Consider the following 18,570-nt stretch of genomic DNA (forward strand, 5'->3'; position numbering starts at 1 on the left):
CATTTTGGGAGGAGATAGGCTTGGTTGCCACATAGAGTCACAAACCTCAGAGAAGCTTAGAATTAGATGAAATATATGTATAAGCTTTGCATAGTGGTAGTTATGCCAGGAAATACAAAGTGTATTTAATTTACTGTAAGGTCCCTCTCCACCTGTTTTACCAATAAAACCTCAAGTTTGTCTCAGATATTGAATAAGTTGGGGGAAAACATTCATTCATTCATTAATTCATTCATTGACTCATTCTTTCATTGGATGAACAAATATTTAATGAGCAAGTACAGTACTTCAAATGCTGATGTCTAATTTACTGAATAGATTATCAACAAAATTTCTTGAAACATTATTTGGTAGTAGATGAACTTCAGATGAATCTCTCATCTCAATTATGCTAAGAATGAGTTGTCTTGGTATATTTGGATTCATGATATCGTTCACATTTCTTGATGCTGTACTTTGTGATATCTCCAAATGTGATGCGCTGGGCCTACTGACTTATCCAGTTCTGCTCTTTGTGCCCGCAACTGACAATACATGAAGTACGATGTTTGTTGTATGTTGAAAGTTGTGTGTGTGTATGTGTGTGTGTTAACCACAGATAATGTTTTAGATTGCTCTTGAGGAATCATGAGAGTAATATCTAGCAAAGAACCTGGTACCCAGAAATGTTCCATAAACTATTTTTATCAATGACCAGATGAACCGTTCTACTTTGTATGTCTTTCTATATGAGAATGTGTTGGTCATGATCATTATAAATCCCACAAATAACACTTCTCCACTTTCACCCACAACTTACTCCTTTTTTTGTATTTCTCATTTTAGTAACTGGCATCGTTAACATCATTTCAGGCAGCAAAACAGAATGTTTCACAAAGTCCCATATTCTAGACTTTTGTAGTCTGGTGGCAGGAGATGAGACCAGAAAGAGATGGCAGGAGATGGGATGAGCCATGTGGACAGAAAGTGTATGTTACTTAGAGTGTTGGGTTCGGTGAAGGCACTGGTGTCAATGGAAGGTTAATCAGTCTGTGGCTGAGTGTGTCCTCATGTGTGTTGCCAGCTGAGCCCCATTCTGCCATATGTTTTTTTTTAAGGTTTATACACTTTTAAATATAAACCTTAAAAAAAAAAAACATATGGACATCACCAAATGGTCAATACCGAAATCAGATTGATTATATTCTTTGCAGCCAAAGATGGAGAAGCTCTATACTGTCAGCAAAAACAAAACCTGGAGCTGACTGTGGCTCAGATCATCAGCTCCTTATTGCAAAATTCAGGCTTAAATTGAAGAAAGTAGGGAAAACCACTGGGCCATACAGATACGACCTAAATGACCTTATGATTATACAGTGGAGGTGAGAATGGATTCAAGGGATTAGATCTGGTAGACATAGTGCCTGAAGAGCTATGGAATGAGGTTTGTAACATTATATAGGAGGCAGTGACCAAAACCATCCCAAAGAAAAAGAAATGCAGGAAGGCAAAGTGGTTGTCTGATGAGGTCTTACAAATAGCTGAGGAAAGAAGAGAAGTAAAAAGCAAGGGAGAAAGGGAAATATATACCCAACTGAATGCAGAGTTTCCAAGAATAGCAGGGAGAGAAAAGAAGTCTTTCTTCAATGAACAGTACAAAGAAGTAGAAGAAAACAAGAGTGGGAAAGACTAGAGATCTCTTTAAGAAAATTGAAGATATCAAGGGAATATTTCATGCAAGGATGGGCATGATAACAGAGGCAGAAGAGACTAAGTGGAGGTGGCAAGAATATACAGAAGAACTATACAGAAAAGGTTTTAATGACCCGGATAACCAAGATGATGTGGTCACTCACCTAGAGCTGGACATCCTGGAGTATAAAGTCAGGTGGGCCTTAGGAAGCATTACTACAAACAAAGCTAGTGAAGGTGATGGAACTTCAGCAGAGCTGTTCAGAATCCTAAAAGATGATGCTGTTAAAGTGCTGCACTCAATATGTCAGCAAATTTGAAAAAAACTCAGCAGTGGCCACAGGACTGGAAAATGTCAGTTTTCATTACAATCCCAAAGAAATTCAGTGCCAAAGAATGTTCAAATTATTGGACCATTGCACTCATTTTTCATGCTAGCAAGGTTATGCTCAAAATCCTTCAAGCTAGGCTTCAGCAGTACATGAACTGAGAACTTACAGATGTGTAAGCTGATTTAAAAAAGGTAGAGGATTCCTCTGTTTCATTATAGATAATATACATGCTGTTCTCTCAAAACATCCCACCCTCGCCTTCTCCCACAGAGTCCAAAAGTCTGTTCTGTACATCTGTGTCTCTTTTTCTGTTTTGCATATAGGGTTATCATTACCATCTTTCTAAATTCCATATGTATGTGTTAGTATGCTGTAATGTTCTTTATCTTTCTGGCTTACTTCACTCTGTATAATGGGCTCCAGTTTCATCCATATCATTAGAACTGATTCAAATGAATTCTTTTTAATGGCTGAGTAATATTCCATGGTGTATATGTACCACAGCTTCCTTATCCATTCGTCTGCTGATGGGCATCTAGGTTGCATCCATTTCCTGGCTATTATAAACAGTGCTGCGATGAACATTGGGGTGCACGTGTCTCTTTCAGATCTGGTTTCCTCAGTGTGTATGCCCAGAAGTGGGATTGCTGGGTCATATGGCAGTTCTATTTCCATTTTTTTTTAAGAAATCTCCACACTGTTCTCCATAGTGGCTGTACTAATTTGCATTCCCACTAACAGTGTAAGAGGGTTCCCTTTTCTCCACACCCTCTCCAGCATTTATTGCTTGTAGACTTTTGGATAGCAGCCATCCTGACTGGTGTGTAATGGTATCTCATTGTGCTTTTGATTTGCATTTCTCTGATAATGAGTGATGTTGAGCATCTTTGTGGAGAGGGAGGTGGGAGGGGGGATCAGGATGGGGAATACATGTAACTCCATGGCTGATTCATGTCAATGTATGACAAAACCCACTGCAATGTTGTGAAGTAATTAGCTGCCAACTAATAAAAATAAATGAAAAAAAAAAAGAAAAAGAAAGGTAGAGGAACCAGAGATCATATTGCCAATATTCGTTAGGTCATGGAGAAAGAGAATTCCAGAAAAACATCTACTTCTTCTTCATTGACTACACTAAAGCCTTTGTGTGGATCACAACAAACTGGAAAATTCTTAAAGAGACAAGAATACCAGACTACCTTATTTGCCTCCTACAAAACCTGTATGCATGTCAGGAGGCAGCAGAACCAGAAACTGAACAACTGATCTGTTCAAAATTGGGAAAGGAGTATGACAAAGCTATATATTGTCATCCTGCTTATTTAACATATATGCAGAGTACATTACACAAAATGCCGGGCTGGATGAATCACACACTGGAATCAATATGGCCAGGAGAAATATCAACAACCTCAAATATGTAGATACTACCACTCTAATGGCAGAAAGGGAAGAGGGACTAAAGAGCTTCTTGATGAGGGTGAAAAAGAAGAGTGAAAAGGCTGGATTAAAACTCAGCATTAAAAAAATAAGATCATGGCACCCAGTCCCATCACTTCATGGCAAATAGAAGGGGAAAATGTAGAAGCAGTGACAGACTTTATTTTCTTGGGCTCCAAAATCACTGACGACTGTGACAGCAGCCATGAAATTAAAAGATACTAATTCCTTTGAAGGAAAGCTATGACAAACCTAGACGGTATATTCAAAAGCAGAGATATCACTTTGTCAACAAAAGGTCTGTATGTATAGTCAAAGCTATGTTTTTTCCAGTAGTCCTGTATGGATGTGAGAGTTGGACCAGAAAGAAGGCTGAGCACCGAAGAATTACTGCTTTCAAATTGTGGTGTTGGAGAAGACTCTTGAGAGTCCCTTGGACAGGAAGGAGATAAAGCCAACCAATCTTAAAGTAAATGAACCCTGAATATTCATTGGAAGGACTGATGCTGAAGCTGAAGCTCTAATACTTTGGCTGCTCTTTGTGAAGAACCAACTCATTGGAGAAGACCCTGATGCTGGGATGGATTGAAAGTAATAGATGAGGGTGACAGAGGATGAGATGGTTGGATGGCATCAGTGACTTAGCAGACATGAGTTTGAGCAAACTTTGGAAGATAATGAAGGACAGGGAAGCCTGGCATACTGCAGTCTATGCTATCACAAAGAGTCAGACATGACTTCATGACTAAATCACAACACACTTTTTAATAAAATTTTTATGTAAGGAAAGCTTCTATAATGAGTTCCTGAGTGAGACTGTTCCTATCATCTCATTTCAGTTAAAGCCTCAAGGCCGATAAATGATAAATAACACTGTAGTCTAAAGAATAAAACAAGTAGTCAGTGTTCCTTCTACTGCTGTTGCTGTTTAGTCGCTCAGTCGTGTCTAACTCTTTGCAACCCCATGGACTGTAGTCTGCCAGGCTCTTCTGTCCATGGGATTTTCCAGGCAAGAATACTGGAGTGAGTTGCCATTTCCTTCTCCAGGGCACCTTCCCGACCCAGGGACCGAACCTGTGTCTCCTACTTGGCAGGTGGACTATTTACAATTGACCACCTGGGAAGTCCAAGACTCCCTCAGAAATAGTCAGATTTGTCCTTCATGTTCACCTCCATGACTCCAACCAGGCTCTATAATGATAAGACTAAAAATTCAAGGAAAGTGGTTGAAATAGTGGAGTTTGTGAGAGCAGATGACTGCAGCCAGGGAAAAACTGCATACCATCTCCTCACTCAGCCACGTGAAAGGGGCTGCAAAGAAATCACTCTTAGAGGTGGGGGGTGGGGGTGTTGGTTTTTACAGAGACTGACATTCCATTTATTGGTTGGATATTTGTGTATGCAGTTGACTCTCTGATCTGCCTCTTGATACTGCCTGAACAGATAAAGAGGCAACTGGAGAGATGAGAAGGAAAGGGAGGGCGGAGGTCCCACTTCCTATACCATTGCTGTTAGGCAAGACTGTGAAGGATTTTTGTGAGCCACATGGATGTCACAACAGGTGATCAGACCTGAGCTATCTACAAGTACCCCAGCCAGGAGGCTGGCTAGACATTTGTGCAAAAGAAGCTGTAGTAGGGACCTCAGCACCCAGGAACTAAAGGAGAGGTCGTTTATAGAAGTCTTCTGAGGTCATCAAGAGAGGGCAGTGCCTATGTCAGGTAAGTCTGCCCCAAGAACCAGTGTTCTATGCTTCTCCCAGAGAGCTAATCTACAGCCAAGAGGAAGCCAGTGGTATGAAATGCTTCTTTCTTGCAAGCTTCCTCTTCTGTACTAACACCGGAGGAATGAGGGGTAGCACCAAGTGAGGGAGGAGAGGACAGTCAAAGAATAGACTAGCTCCCCTACTTCCTACGTGTCCTTGAGGCACATATTGCCAGGATAGGGGAATCTAGGTTTTGTAGGTCTTATATAGTTCAGGGAGCCATCTTTACTGAGTTTGAATGCATATTTACAGTTTGGTACGAGGCCCCAGAAAGTTCAGAGCCCTGACCTTCATTATCTTTGCTGGAAATTCAGTACTTAAGGGACCAAAGAAAAGAACCATGAATTGCATATGACACTGATGTCTTTATTTAGTAGATCCAGACTTTTAAAAGTCCCCAATCAATCAATCTATCTATCACCATAATGGGGGTGTTCCTATAATTGAAAGTGATGGAAATCTAGGTTATGCCCAAGATGTTATCAAAGAGCACAGAAGGTAGGTCTGTCATGGTATATTAAAAGGCAGTGGTTGGAGAATAATAAAGTCACTTCCTGATTGTGCTCCCAGAATATGTAATAGCCTCAGCTCTAATTCCTTGTAAAACAGTCAGGAAAAAATTAGTACTTTATAATTACCTAAGCTAAACCCATTAATTAGATGTTAATAATTATAGATAAATAATTAATGATAAAATGAGTGCAATCACTTCAGAGTTCCTAGATGTGGACAAAAATGCCAGAGGAACAAGGTCTAGAAGGCAAATTGTTTATTAAGACAGAGGTCTAGGTTCATTTTATTTCTGATCTCACAGAGAACATAAGGACCATTCTTTTGTCAGAGTCATTTTGTGTCCTTGTCGTAACAGTTTCAATTGTGAACAGGAGGTTTTTCCTTTTCTCCTAAAGAAGGCATTCTCTACTAGTCTTATAACCAAATAATAAGAGATTGTGACCACCCTATTAATTCAGTCCATGCCGCAAAGCAGAATATCTTCTTTAGGCACCTGATATCTGATCAACTTTACACCATCCTTCTGTTACCACCTAGTCTCCTGTATATAAATGGGAAAATGAAAACTCGAGAAACAACTGTCCAGGAAGCAGCATTTCAGTCTTATGAGGATTTCTGACAGCAAATACATGAAACATTAGCAGTCTGGCTAAAAGGCTATCAAAAATGCTCAGATAAATAATATTTAGAAAGTTCATCCATGAGTTTATGTTGTAAGGTAATCTATATTTTCTTAAAGCTTCATTGAACACTTAGTGGATAAGACAGCTTCTCAAATTTTTGGACAAAAGAATTCTCAAAAAAGTGTCTTTTTTGTGGTTGTTTGTTTCTGTGCCTAGGCAATAAACAACTTGAGGATAAAGCCTTTCTCCATATTTCTGGTGAGCCTCAGATCTGGCTTAGAACACAACAGGTACCCAAGAATATTTGTGAACCAATCATTTGAATCATCAAACCTATTACCAGTGTGATGAGTTGGGAAATGTAACATTAATAATTAGGATGATGACAAGAGGGAAGAGAGACTAGGATGTAGCTTTACTTCTGAATGTCCATTTTGGTAGTTGCCAAAAACTCAAGTTCACACAACTAGACAACCTTCTATGTAACAGGATTGATGAAACCTAGGTTTCTAAAGTAGAAATTAACCCATCTTGGGTTAAATGAGTTTGTGAGCAGAATAAATAAAATGTAATTAGAGTTGAAGTCTGTGGGATACCGGATCACTAGCATGGGCATCGAGCTGAACTGGAATCAGAGTACAGACTGAATGGCACGGCTGTCAATCACTCAGAAGTGACAGCTGTGAGTGACCCTAGGGGTCTGCTCTATTGAGAGTTTTAGAAAGAGCGAGAGCAGCACAAGAAAAATGCGTACTCTCGCTGACCTTAGCTTGGAAGGCCACACGCCTTGTTAGTCTTGTCTACAAGACTTTCCCCCCCAGTCTCCAGGAGGGACTGCATAAGGTGCTCTTTTTATCAGGGGAACACTCACACCACCGGAAGTAACACTCAAAGTAGAACACATGTAAGTAACAATAGTAGCACCTTCAACTTGAAAGCTCAAAGTTACCCAAGTAGCACTTTAATCTGGAACAAAAAGACCTGGAGGATATTTTTAGTAATAGTCCTGATCATGGAAAATGCATCTGCTCTGATGATTTCAAGCTGAGAGTCTTACTTTGGTGACTAAGCTGGGGTGGGAGTAGGGTTTGAGAGGTCTTTTAACAGCCTTACACACGCTAAACTGCCTGCAGCCTCTAATAAATGGATGTTCAATATGAGGATCATCTCTTTTTGCATCAGTATTTCTCCCTGGGATGTTCCTTCTACTCTTCAAGGCTTAAAAACATTTTAAGAATTCATAGTCCTTAACTCAGGTTGAAAATCTAATCTGATGACAGATTCAAGTTCCTCCTCAACAGTGAATCACAGATCCTCTCTTGTCCCATTCCTCCTGTTGCCTTTCTAGACCCTGTGGGTTCATCATGTTACCCTAGTTTAACACATGTGTGTGTGCTTCTGATCAGGCTTTGCTGTCTGTCTAGTCTGTCTTCTAGTTTATCCATCTTGCAAATCACTGCCGGACATACCTGCAAAAAGGGTAACTCCAATGACCCTCCTTGAGAGATTTTTTTTTTTAAAGATAAGAGATGAAATCCAGTCTAACTCTTCATTTTGATGTTTAAATCTACTTTTCCCATCTTATAGTGCCTTCAAAGTCACTATACTTCTGTTCAATTTGTCTCTAATGTTTTTCCTATTGATACCATGTTTGACATCAATTTTTGACTTTTGGACTGTTTATTTCTCATGTACAAGCCTTGGCCCATTTTACTATGTTTTAGGACCTCTTTCCAAGCCTATTTTGAGCTACCCATTCATCACTCAAAGCTCCTCTCAGATGCATTCTCTCCCTGAAACTTTCTGATATATTGAAGTAGTTAACTTCTTTTGAATTCTTCAAATATATTGTTGACATTTTTGATTCTTGTATTGTTGACAGTATCAGCTGTTAATTATCAACAACTCCTTTTATAGGAGGTAGTCTTATACTTCTCTTATTCTTCCCTCGAAACTGTAAATTTCTGGGACTGTAAAGGTCTGGGACTCTGTCTTATTCAGCCCTCAGTACCTGAAGTGGTACCCTGGTTAGGAGTCAATCTGTATGACTACAGCTTATGTAACTGCATGTTTCATTACATATATATTTAAATATCTTTGAATTAAACAGATAAAAGAATTAGAGTCACATCAAAGAGAAAATGGGCCACATCTTACTTTATGGTTACTTAATGCTTCAGTTAGCTTTCTTTTCTTTTCCTATTGAAAACAGCCCCTAAACTACTGTGTAAGTGGCAGGTTTTTTGTTTTCTTTTTTTTTTCTTTAATGGAAAGGTTACAAAGCTTGAACACATGATTCAGAAGCCAAAAAGGATAATTAAGTCACTCTTGTAATGACATGTTTTAAATGGAGTGCTTTTCTATCAGTTATATCTACCTGAAAAAGAATATTAAGGATTTTTTTTTCCCACCTACGACTTTGTCACATAATAAATTGTATTGGAAACTTTTGTGTGCTCCTTCGTTAAAATAGCATACCCAACTTCAACATTGCCTTAGATGGCATGCTGATCACTTAAGAACATCACTTACAAATTATTTGCCAAGTTATTTTTACAGACCAGAGTTTCTACTGAGGGAAATGATTTTAAATGTTTGGCTGACTTGGGCCTCCAACAAATAGTGCTTGTCAATAAATATTAAAGAATCATATGAATATGGAGCTGGAAGTCTGAATTATACCTCCGCCATGGGATTTATTATCCTCCTCTCACCATACCTGGGGTATGGAGGCTAAAAGGTCTGTTGCAAATCCTGTTTTATTCATTGAGAAACATCCACTGAGGACTACACTTGAAACTTTGGTAACTGTTGAGGACTTCTATAATAAAGCAGATTTTTTTCCCTGTGTCATCTTATCAGAAAAGAAAAACACTGATGAGACTTCAGTGCTGCTTTCAAAAATGCCATCTTCCTTTTGAGTTCTGGATATAAAATGTAGGCTCTGAGATACTAAGTGAGGGAATTTGGAATGTGAGACTTTGTTTTGTTTTCATTGAACACTTCAGGAACAAAAGATTAAATAATTAACCTAAAAAAAGCCACATTCAAAGGGCTGGATTTTGTCCAGGGTAGCTTGGGCTGTGGAAGAGCTGACGGACATTTCTCAGCTCTCTTTTGGCTGTGTTTCAGAGGCCTAACCACAAGTGGTCAGGGGTTCAGAAGTGGATGGATTGTCTTCTTGCTTTTATCATCGGCGTGTACTGTGACCTCAGTGGTCATTTACCCAGCACTGTTTCTGTTCCTGTTTAATGATCCTGGAATGTGAGAGTGCAGTGATTAGGGGCCTGGACTCAGAGCCAGGCCGCCTGGCTTGAATCACTGCTCTGCCACCTAATAGTCGTCTAGCCTGCGGCAGGCCGTTCGACCTCTCTGAATCGGTTTCCTCACCTCTCTGACTCTAGCTCTGGGTAAAACACCAGTGCAGCTTAGAACTCCTCTCACCTGGGTCCTTTCTCATGAGTCTTTTCTGATTGTGCTAAGCCCCAAACTCCTGAACTAAAGAATTCAATCTGCTTTCCCGAAGGAGTGTGAACGCGATGACTTCTGAATGCCTGAGTAAATTAGAACAGAGAGACAACCTGGGCTCCTGTGATTTTTCTCAAGAATGGGGGTAGGGGTTATCCAGGCTTCATTTTGAGGCTCCGTTGCTACTGCTAATGGACGTGAAACCCCAGGGGGATTTCCAGCTCTGACTCACCCTAACCTGAACTCACTGGATACAGTCAGAACCCACTGGGTTGGAGAATGAAGCAAGTGAGACCCTTTCTTGACTTGCTCTTCTTGGCTCCCTCTAAACGTGAGGCCTTATCTTCTCCAGCATCTCATCTCACCGTTGGCCTTTTCTTTCCTGAAGTGGAACTTGAGCTGTGCTGGAAAGTCTGACCATCTTGGGCCGATGCAGTTCTCCGAGGCTGGTTGTCTGAGTACCAGAGCGCGCTCTCCCGTGCCCAGGGCTGAGTTACAGTTTCTGGGAGACTGTGGAAAGTATGCATTATTGGCATAATAGATCAAGACTTTCATCAACATAAAAGGAAAGGAATTACAAGGTACTTGCTGACAGGGAATTGTAGCTTGAGAGGGCACTCAGAGGCCAGATACACTAAAAGCGTTTGGCACAGCGAAGTGTATTTCCTGGACAGATGTGTTTCATTCGTGATGGAAGGGCCTCACACTTCTCTCGCGTTCTAACACGCTGGTTACAAGTCAGATGCAGCCATGTCGTGTCAGATACTGTTATCACAGGAAGTTCAATGTTGTCACCCCCTTACGGTGACATTACTTCAAGAAAACCAGACCAGAGCTGTCTTGTGAGAAGGAGAAAACATTGTTATTTCGTGTTTTCTCCTTTCCTCTTGGTGGTCAGATCAGGTTAAAAGTGGCAGCATTGGTCTTGGTGTTTATGCCACATTTTGCCTTTCCTGATTTCTCCTTATAGATTCCATGCAGTGTGAGAATTGCATTCAGAAGGGCTAGCTTGCAGAAGTGTCGCTTAGAAAGAATGGAGGTGTTTTGGTATGTTTTTTTCATTTTCTCGCAGAGAGAAAGAATTCTTTTATCAACATTTTATTTCATGGAAGTATAATTGATTTACAGTGTTGCATCAGTTTCTGGTGTACAGCAAAGTGATTCAGATACACACACATATATATAATATAGTTTGTATTTGCAAATCCCAAACTCCCAATCCACTCCCTTCCCCACTCCCCCTCCCCGCTTGACAATCACAAGTCTGTTCTCCAAAGAATTCTTCATTAAAAAAAAATTATTAACATGTTAGTGAAGTCACAAAATACAATCTTTTCTTATTGTTATGTATGAGAAAATCTGGCAGGTAGAAGTTATTTTCCTTCAATTTTCACACCGACTACAATGTTTCAGCTCTTCTTTACGCCCGTTATTTCCTGCAGAGCCAAATAAGTAGATTCAGAGTTTTCCTTGCCCTCAAGAGCCCCTTTTCATCATAAAGTCTAATAAGAAGGCCCCAGACATAACTCCAGTGTCCCAGACTGCCCTTTACACCAGACGAGAGGTAAAACGAGCCGATCAAGTAACAAACTACAAATTGATGCAGGCAGTGAGAACAGAAGACTGGTTTTGTGCCCTGTAACGTCTGCATAAAAGTGGAGAATATGGTTAAAAACATTGGCGGCAGCCAGTTACCGGAATAGCTAGCACTTCCAGGAACAAATGCATTCCTAATGAATCTGCGGACACTGCATTTACCGCAACAATAGCAGACTTTCTCACACATGCACTCCACGGTGCCCGCCCGCACGGGCTTTATTGACCTTCTGCAAACACTGATGGAGGAGCGGGCTGCCAGAGAGTGAGAGGCAGAGAGCCATCCAAAACATCTTGGAAAGGCCTCTGAGAGAATTTTTTAGTGTTTAGAAGACATACTATTCTTCTCTCTGCCAAAAGTCATTTTTTTTTTTTTTTGGTTGTTGTTGAAGAATTCAAAGACTGAAAAAAAAATTATATATATGGTTTTCTAATGACATAGTCACGCAATCCTTTCCAAGACCCACAATACCTGCTGAGATTTTGTATCATTCTAAAGTGGCTCAAGTGTCTTGATTGTAGTATAAACACACAGTCTGACTGACTGAGAAAGCCTTTTTTTCCCCTTTCACTGCTCATTTACATGGTTTTATAATCTTTCTGTGTAATGAACAGTAAGTCTAGCATGAAGCAATATCTTCCACAGGACACAACCTTGCTTAAATACTAAATAGTTTGGGCCTTGGAACTGAAGAGAGAACAGCTTTTTCACATCTGACTACAGCCAGAGGAATGAAAGGCTTTAAAGAGTTTTAGACAGCTCAAAGTCACCACCTGATTCACTGATGGCTACTAATGGCAACTTAATACATCCTGATAAATATGGAACTACAAGTATCATGTTGGAGGAAAATTCTCTATAAATGAAACATTTTTCCCCATATATATATAGCCGAATCACTTTGCTGTATAGCAGAAGTTAACACCAAGTTATAAATCAACTATACTTCAAAAAATATTTTTAACAGAAACAGAGAAAAAATAATTCTTATCCTGAGAAGTGTTTTACATTTTTACACTTGGCCAAACTGGCTAAAGGTTAAAAATTTCAGGTAATCAAACCTTACCACCTTGTTCTTTATGGAAGAGCTGACCTCCCCCCAAAATATCTCACTAACTGAAATAATTTAATTCTTCTGGCAAAATACTATAACTGAAACTGGCACCCATTTGCCTCCTCTTTTAGGCACTGAAATTAAAGTCACAGCATTCTTTATCCAAGATCTGTTATGTCTGTGAACAATAAAAACCGATGGTGATATTAGCTGCTGGACTCCAGGTAAATTACTCATAGCTGTCATCACCATCATATTCTCTGCTCTGCCCTCAACCAAACAGAGATAGAGACAATGGTGCCAGAACAAATTGCAATAAAACATTGAGTCCTCACGCAGCTATTCTGTATATAGATCTGGGGTAAATAAATTATACAGCTGCCACGAATGCACATTTATCATTTCATTTTATCTGTGATGTTACTGACTCAACTAAAGACCACATCCAGTAAAACCCTGTTTTAATGACCAGCTCCAGACGTCAAATTTATGCTGCTCTGGTTGCTTGTGGTTGGAACTCTAACTATTCAATAAATGGCTCTTGTCTTCAAAAGATTGGGTTGACCTGCTGATTTGAAACTGCTTCCCAACAGCAGTTAACAGTGGCCACCCAGCTGAGATCAGAGGAGTTGAAACAGGCCTTTATGACAGACACAAGGGAAGAAGTTATCTGTCAGACAACCATGACTTAAAAGCATCCCAGAATCCTAGATCTGTAAATAACCAAAGGCACTAACTACCACATGCTCATCCCAAACATCACCAGTTCCTGTGTAATTGAAGAAAAGTGGTATCTTTAATTTTCACCCTGACTACAAACTCATTGGTCCATTTCTCTGCTTGCTAGCATGTGAACCAATGGTAATCAAGGCAAGTGAAAGAATATACAGGTCATATGTGAGACTTCTTAATAACTGAGAAAATGAAAAGAGATACACACTTGACTAAAATATTGTGAAAATAATGTTCTGAGACTTTGTGTTTCAAGGGTATGAGATACATATGAATATGATACCTTGAAAGCTCTCCCCTACTTAATATATTTCATTAACTCTAGTCACCTCTTTCTAGCTTTTGTTGCAGTTATTCCTCCTTATTCTGGTTATGGCTCCATTTAGGAAACATTTCTTTTCAGCATGTAAGCAGCTGGTCCAATGTGTGTTGTATTTGTTTATGATTTTTGCCGATGTTTCTTTAAATTAGCCTATTGGCAATATTATCACCTAGTTACATTTTATTGTGGGAAATTTTTGTTTTCCTGTAATATCTGCTTGGCTGAAAAGATAGGTTGGTATCAAATTATTCATAGCCTTGAGTGGGATATAATATGTTTGAACTTTCCCTGGTGGCTCAGCTGGTAAAGAATCCACCTGCAATGCAGTAGACCTGGGTTCGATCCTTGGGTTTGGAAGATCCCCTGGAGAAGGGAAAGGCTACCCACTCCAGTACTCTGGCCTGGAGAATTCCATGGATGCAGAGTCAGACAGGACTGAGCAACTTTCACTTTCTTTATAACCTACAAGGAAGAGCTTTTATAAAGACTTCTACCTGGACCCACACACAAGGCTTCTGATTTTACTGGTCTGGAGTAAGGTCTGAGCATTGTATTAAAAAAAGAAAATCTCTTCACATACATTGATTAAGGTTCCAAAAAAAAAAATGATTCAAAGGAAAAGGCTTTATTGAAGGGATAACTTATAAGTGTGAGCAAGATTAATATGACAAAAGGAGAAGGTGGCCAGAAATTAGTAACATCTGGAATCCATTTAGCCTCTAAGTCAGAACTGTAAGGACAAAACTATTGCTAGAGAAGTGATTCCCAAACAGAAAAAGACTTAGGGAAAAAATACTCTGATCTCTCTCCTCTGTCACCTGTCTTCTGTTACGGCCTCCCATTGGCTAAACCCAGTGGGCAAGGGAATTCAGGTGGTGCACTGTGTGGGGTTATCCTCCTGGGGCCAGAACATGGTAGAGAGGATGAAGAATGTATAACAAATGGAAAATAACAATAAAACAGTTCACTTTTCTGTACAACCAAGTTTAAGAACTTCTGTTATAGACACTGGGAGGATCAGGTGAGACAGAGACCAGAGGGGAATACTACACATCCAGTGTCACACAGTTAGGACACATGCGCTTCAGGGGTCGAAGGTCTCCCAAGTTATCAAACATGCAACTGCTGTGATGAAAATGATATTCAAGGAGAATTAATTTGGCAATAAGGTGCAGAAATGTCTTTAAAGAAAGTGTTATAGGCAAAGACAGAAGTTTGGAAAATAGGTGAGAGTTCAAGGGTGAAATTTTAGGATACTATGGATGTGATAGTTGGACTATAAAGAAAGCTGAGTGCAGAAGAATTGATGCTTTTGAACTGTGGTGTTGGAGAAGACTCTTGAGAGTCCCTTGGACTGCAAGGAGATCCAACCAGTCCATCCTAAAGGAGATCAGTCCTGGGTGTTCATTGGAAGGACTGATGTTGAAGCTGAAATTCCAATACTTTGGCCACCTGATGCAAAGAGCTGACTCATTTGAGAAGACCCTGATGCTGAGAAAGATTGAGGGCAGGAGGAGAAGGGGATGACAGAGGATGAGATGGCTGGATGGCATCACCGACTCAATGGACATGAGTTTGGGTGGACTCTGGGAGTTGGTGATGGACAGGGAGGCCTGGCGTGCTGTGGTTCATGGGGTCACATAGAGTTGGACACGAATGAGTGACTGAATTGAACTGAACTGAAACTAAGGCAATGAAAGTTGGAATGGAAAGGAGGAAACAGATTTTGCAGAGTGCGCCAAAAAAAAAAAAAAAAGGATAAACTTTTGTGTATTACTGTGTTGGTGAAAAAGGTGAATGAAGAAGTATTTGGAATCAAATATGACTTGGGTAATTCTAGTCCAGAAAAATAGGAGAGAGGTGATAATATTAACAAAATAAGGACAAGAGTAGAAGTTGTTTCTGTAAGGAAGAAGAATTCACTTTTGGCCAACTTAATAGAATATATGAGTTGACGAGTCCATTGTTAGTTGGTCATATAGGGACTGGAGTGTGTGGTTTAAGTATATAGTGTACAGTAAGCATGTCTGCAGTCCTTAGTTATTTGTAGTTAAATTGAAATACTTAGGTCTCAGTTTTTATCCATATTATACATTGTGCTAATTTATCAGGTAGGGAAAATTCTGGAGCCATGTTAAAACATTTATTTTACTAAGAAAACATGGGGGCCTTCCCTAGCTGTTTTCATCCCTAGCTTACTAGACCAAATGAATTATGTGTCCTTTAGTAAGTTTCAAGACTATATTAATCTTGAATTTGATACTGATGCATCTGCAGGTTTCTTAAAAAACCCAAATAGCAGCAAATTTTCCTATATCAGCTTATGATAAATATACATTATATTTTACTTATTCCTTTTCTGTTTTTTGTTTTTTGCCGACAAAGAATGAGATATATGAAATATATGAAAATATTAACTTGGCTAAAATTATGAGACATAAATGACGTATACTTAATTCAGGCTGAGTTCCTACCATCCAGATGAAGGGTTTCCAAGTAAATGTGATCATTATAAATATTCTTAGATTCTTTGGGAAAAAATGTACTATCAAGGAAGAAAGAGTTTTTATCACTCAGTCTCTGAATGTATTAATTTATTTTGCTATCTGTTCTTCTAGCCAAATAGGTTTATTTATCATCCATTAAGCTCCATTTACATCAAACCAAACCAAACCAGTTTCTCAGAACTAAGCAGTCATTTGGAATAGTGTAACTTCATCTACTACTACTTTCTATGTTTTGTCCTACAACCCTTTCCCTATAATCTCATTTGTGTCCCTGAATAAGGATGTTTGTTCTGACAAGAGTTTCAAAAGATATTTTCTCAAAACAGTTATCTGTATTTCCCTTCTTATTCTACCATCCCATTTGTACTGCAGAAAAAAAGGGGGGATGGGAAAGTAAATTTTAAAATTCCAACTTTAGTAAAATTCTGGATTTTAAGTAAATCACTCAACAATTTTTTAAAGAGCCATTCCAGTATGGAATAATGAAAAAAAAAATGATGGAAAAACTAAAGAAATTCCTTTCAAATAAATCTTATTAAGTGGTACAAGAATATTTTCTTTATGCCGATAAGTATATTTATTTGAAATTGATAGATGTCTCCAATAGGCAAGTCTCTTTAAAGAGTTAACAAGTACTTCTTTCTTCCCCTCTGAAAATAGTCATATTCTTTCTCAGACTTTTTTTAATCCCAGTAAAACCAGTGATAAATTACCTAGATGTATTAACTCATTCTGCTTTTTAAGTCGTATAATTTACTTTGCATGCTTTGTTCAATTATATTCAACTACAGTTTCTCTGTTAAGGTCAATGTTAAGTTCTTAAGGCACACATTTCCATTTAAGTTTTGCAGAAATGTTGAACACATCAGGGTCTAAATTATTGGGATCTCAGTTAACCTCTACTGGCTCTATAGTTTGTTGTTAAAAGACTAATATGGGCATTTGTAACCCACATAGCATCTTGAAATCATGGTAATTAATTTTGAAATATCATGAATTCAAGATCAACTGTATTTTTGGAGGGTATTCTCTGATGAGTTTTTTGGTAGCTCTGAAGTCTCTGTGAACCAAGGGAAAAATATAATCTACGTTACATTAATTCACATTCCACTGTCAGCCTCATTACTTTGAGACTTTGCTCTCAGTTTCACACCTTGTCCTATTCCCAGATGAAGCTGACTTCTGAAGAAATGCACAAATTTTCTGGTCTGCCCACTCCTCAAGGGTAGATCATAAATAAAATGAGGCAGTGTGATTTTTTTACTGCCCACTTCTAAAGGTTTCCACAGACTCTTGGAATGAAACACTTTAAGGCACAGTGTTTATTCTTGCCTCATGATATTTATATTTGCATGATGCTATAAATATGAATTCAAATGCATTTTTAAACAAGCTGATGAATAATACCGCCCAAACCTTTACATTTTAGTTTTTAGAAGTAAGATGTCATAGTCTAAGGTGTAAAATCCAAATGTAGTTTGTGGGAGGCAAGAAGTGAAAATGAGCGAGGATTTTTTTCTTTTTCTTTTTTGTAATGGAAAGTCCAAATGACCACATCCCTGACCAGCTGTGTCCTTGTTTGTAGGTTTTACTCAGTGCAAGGAAGTCAGGTCAATTCGGTGTTTTTTTGTTTTTTTTTAATACAGATGCACACAGCGGTTCAGCAGTCATAACCCTATGGGTTATTATCACTGTAGCTAAGCGTCCTAAACCAGCCTCAGGCTCCAGATAGAATGCTATTCTGATGGTCCATCTCCCACATACTCAAGTTTCCTAAATGTTGAGCTTGGACTTAGTTTGGGAAAGTTTGGGAATGCAGGGTGGGGGAGAGTGAGAACAAGAACAGTTCATATGGTTCAATCATTGTTTTCCAGCCCTGATAATTATTTTGCTATGATCTATCTGCATGATCCTCATCTCTCTGTCTCCAACCCGGCCCAGTTCCTTTGTAAAGCATGTTTCTTACTTGCATGTGTTTGAGATAGTTGCTCCTGTGTGAAGACCATTGACTGTGTTACACTGGGGCTGAAAACTCTTGTCATCATCACTAGTTGTATCTAGATATAGATTAAGCTTCTGTAACAGAGACAAAAAGAAAAATACCCTTGGTAGCTGTAAATTTCTTTCTCTTATATAATGCTGCAGGAGCCAATGCCCAGTGTGGGAAGCCTCAGTGTGATAGTCCAGCATTCACACTGATGGGTTGACACTGGTGTCTTTGTCATGTGGCTTCTGTCTCTGGGTCCAAGAAAATTTCCTTCTCTTGCCTTTTGCCAATCAATGGGAAGAGAAAAAGAGGTGACTCAGACAAATTAAGGACAAGACCTGAAAGTTGTACATGTATCTCCTCATATCCCACTAGAAACAACTTTTTATTATAAGGTACAAATAGCTCGACGGGATGCTGGGCAATGGAGAACATAACTGGGTAACCATGCAGGGAGGGTCTGTAACAAAAGGAAAGACGGGCAGGATGAATAAATCAAGAAATTATCAACTTCCACTACAATACCCATATGCTAACCAACTGAGCTAAGTTAATATAA

At 39.1% G+C, this 18,570-nt stretch overlaps 1 long non-coding RNA gene across 4 annotated transcripts in view; it reads right to left on the minus strand.

Moving 5' to 3' along the window:
* The window catches only part of LOC110130695 (uncharacterized), an 871,740-nt gene that overhangs the window by 22,708 nt on the left and 830,462 nt on the right, over positions 1 to 18,570 (minus strand). The window contains exon 6 of one of the 4 annotated variants that reach the window (XR_011486993.1): positions 10,178 to 10,322. The exons of the other annotated variants lie outside the window; for them this stretch is intronic. This is a non-coding gene — a long non-coding RNA (uncharacterized lncRNA). The remainder of the gene's footprint in view (positions 1 to 10,177; positions 10,323 to 18,570) is intronic. 4 annotated transcript variants of the gene reach the window in all.

Source organism: Odocoileus virginianus, chromosome 3, assembly GCF_023699985.2.
Source record: "Odocoileus virginianus isolate 20LAN1187 ecotype Illinois chromosome 3, Ovbor_1.2, whole genome shotgun sequence".
NCBI classification, from domain to species: Eukaryota; Metazoa; Chordata; class Mammalia; order Artiodactyla; family Cervidae; genus Odocoileus; species Odocoileus virginianus.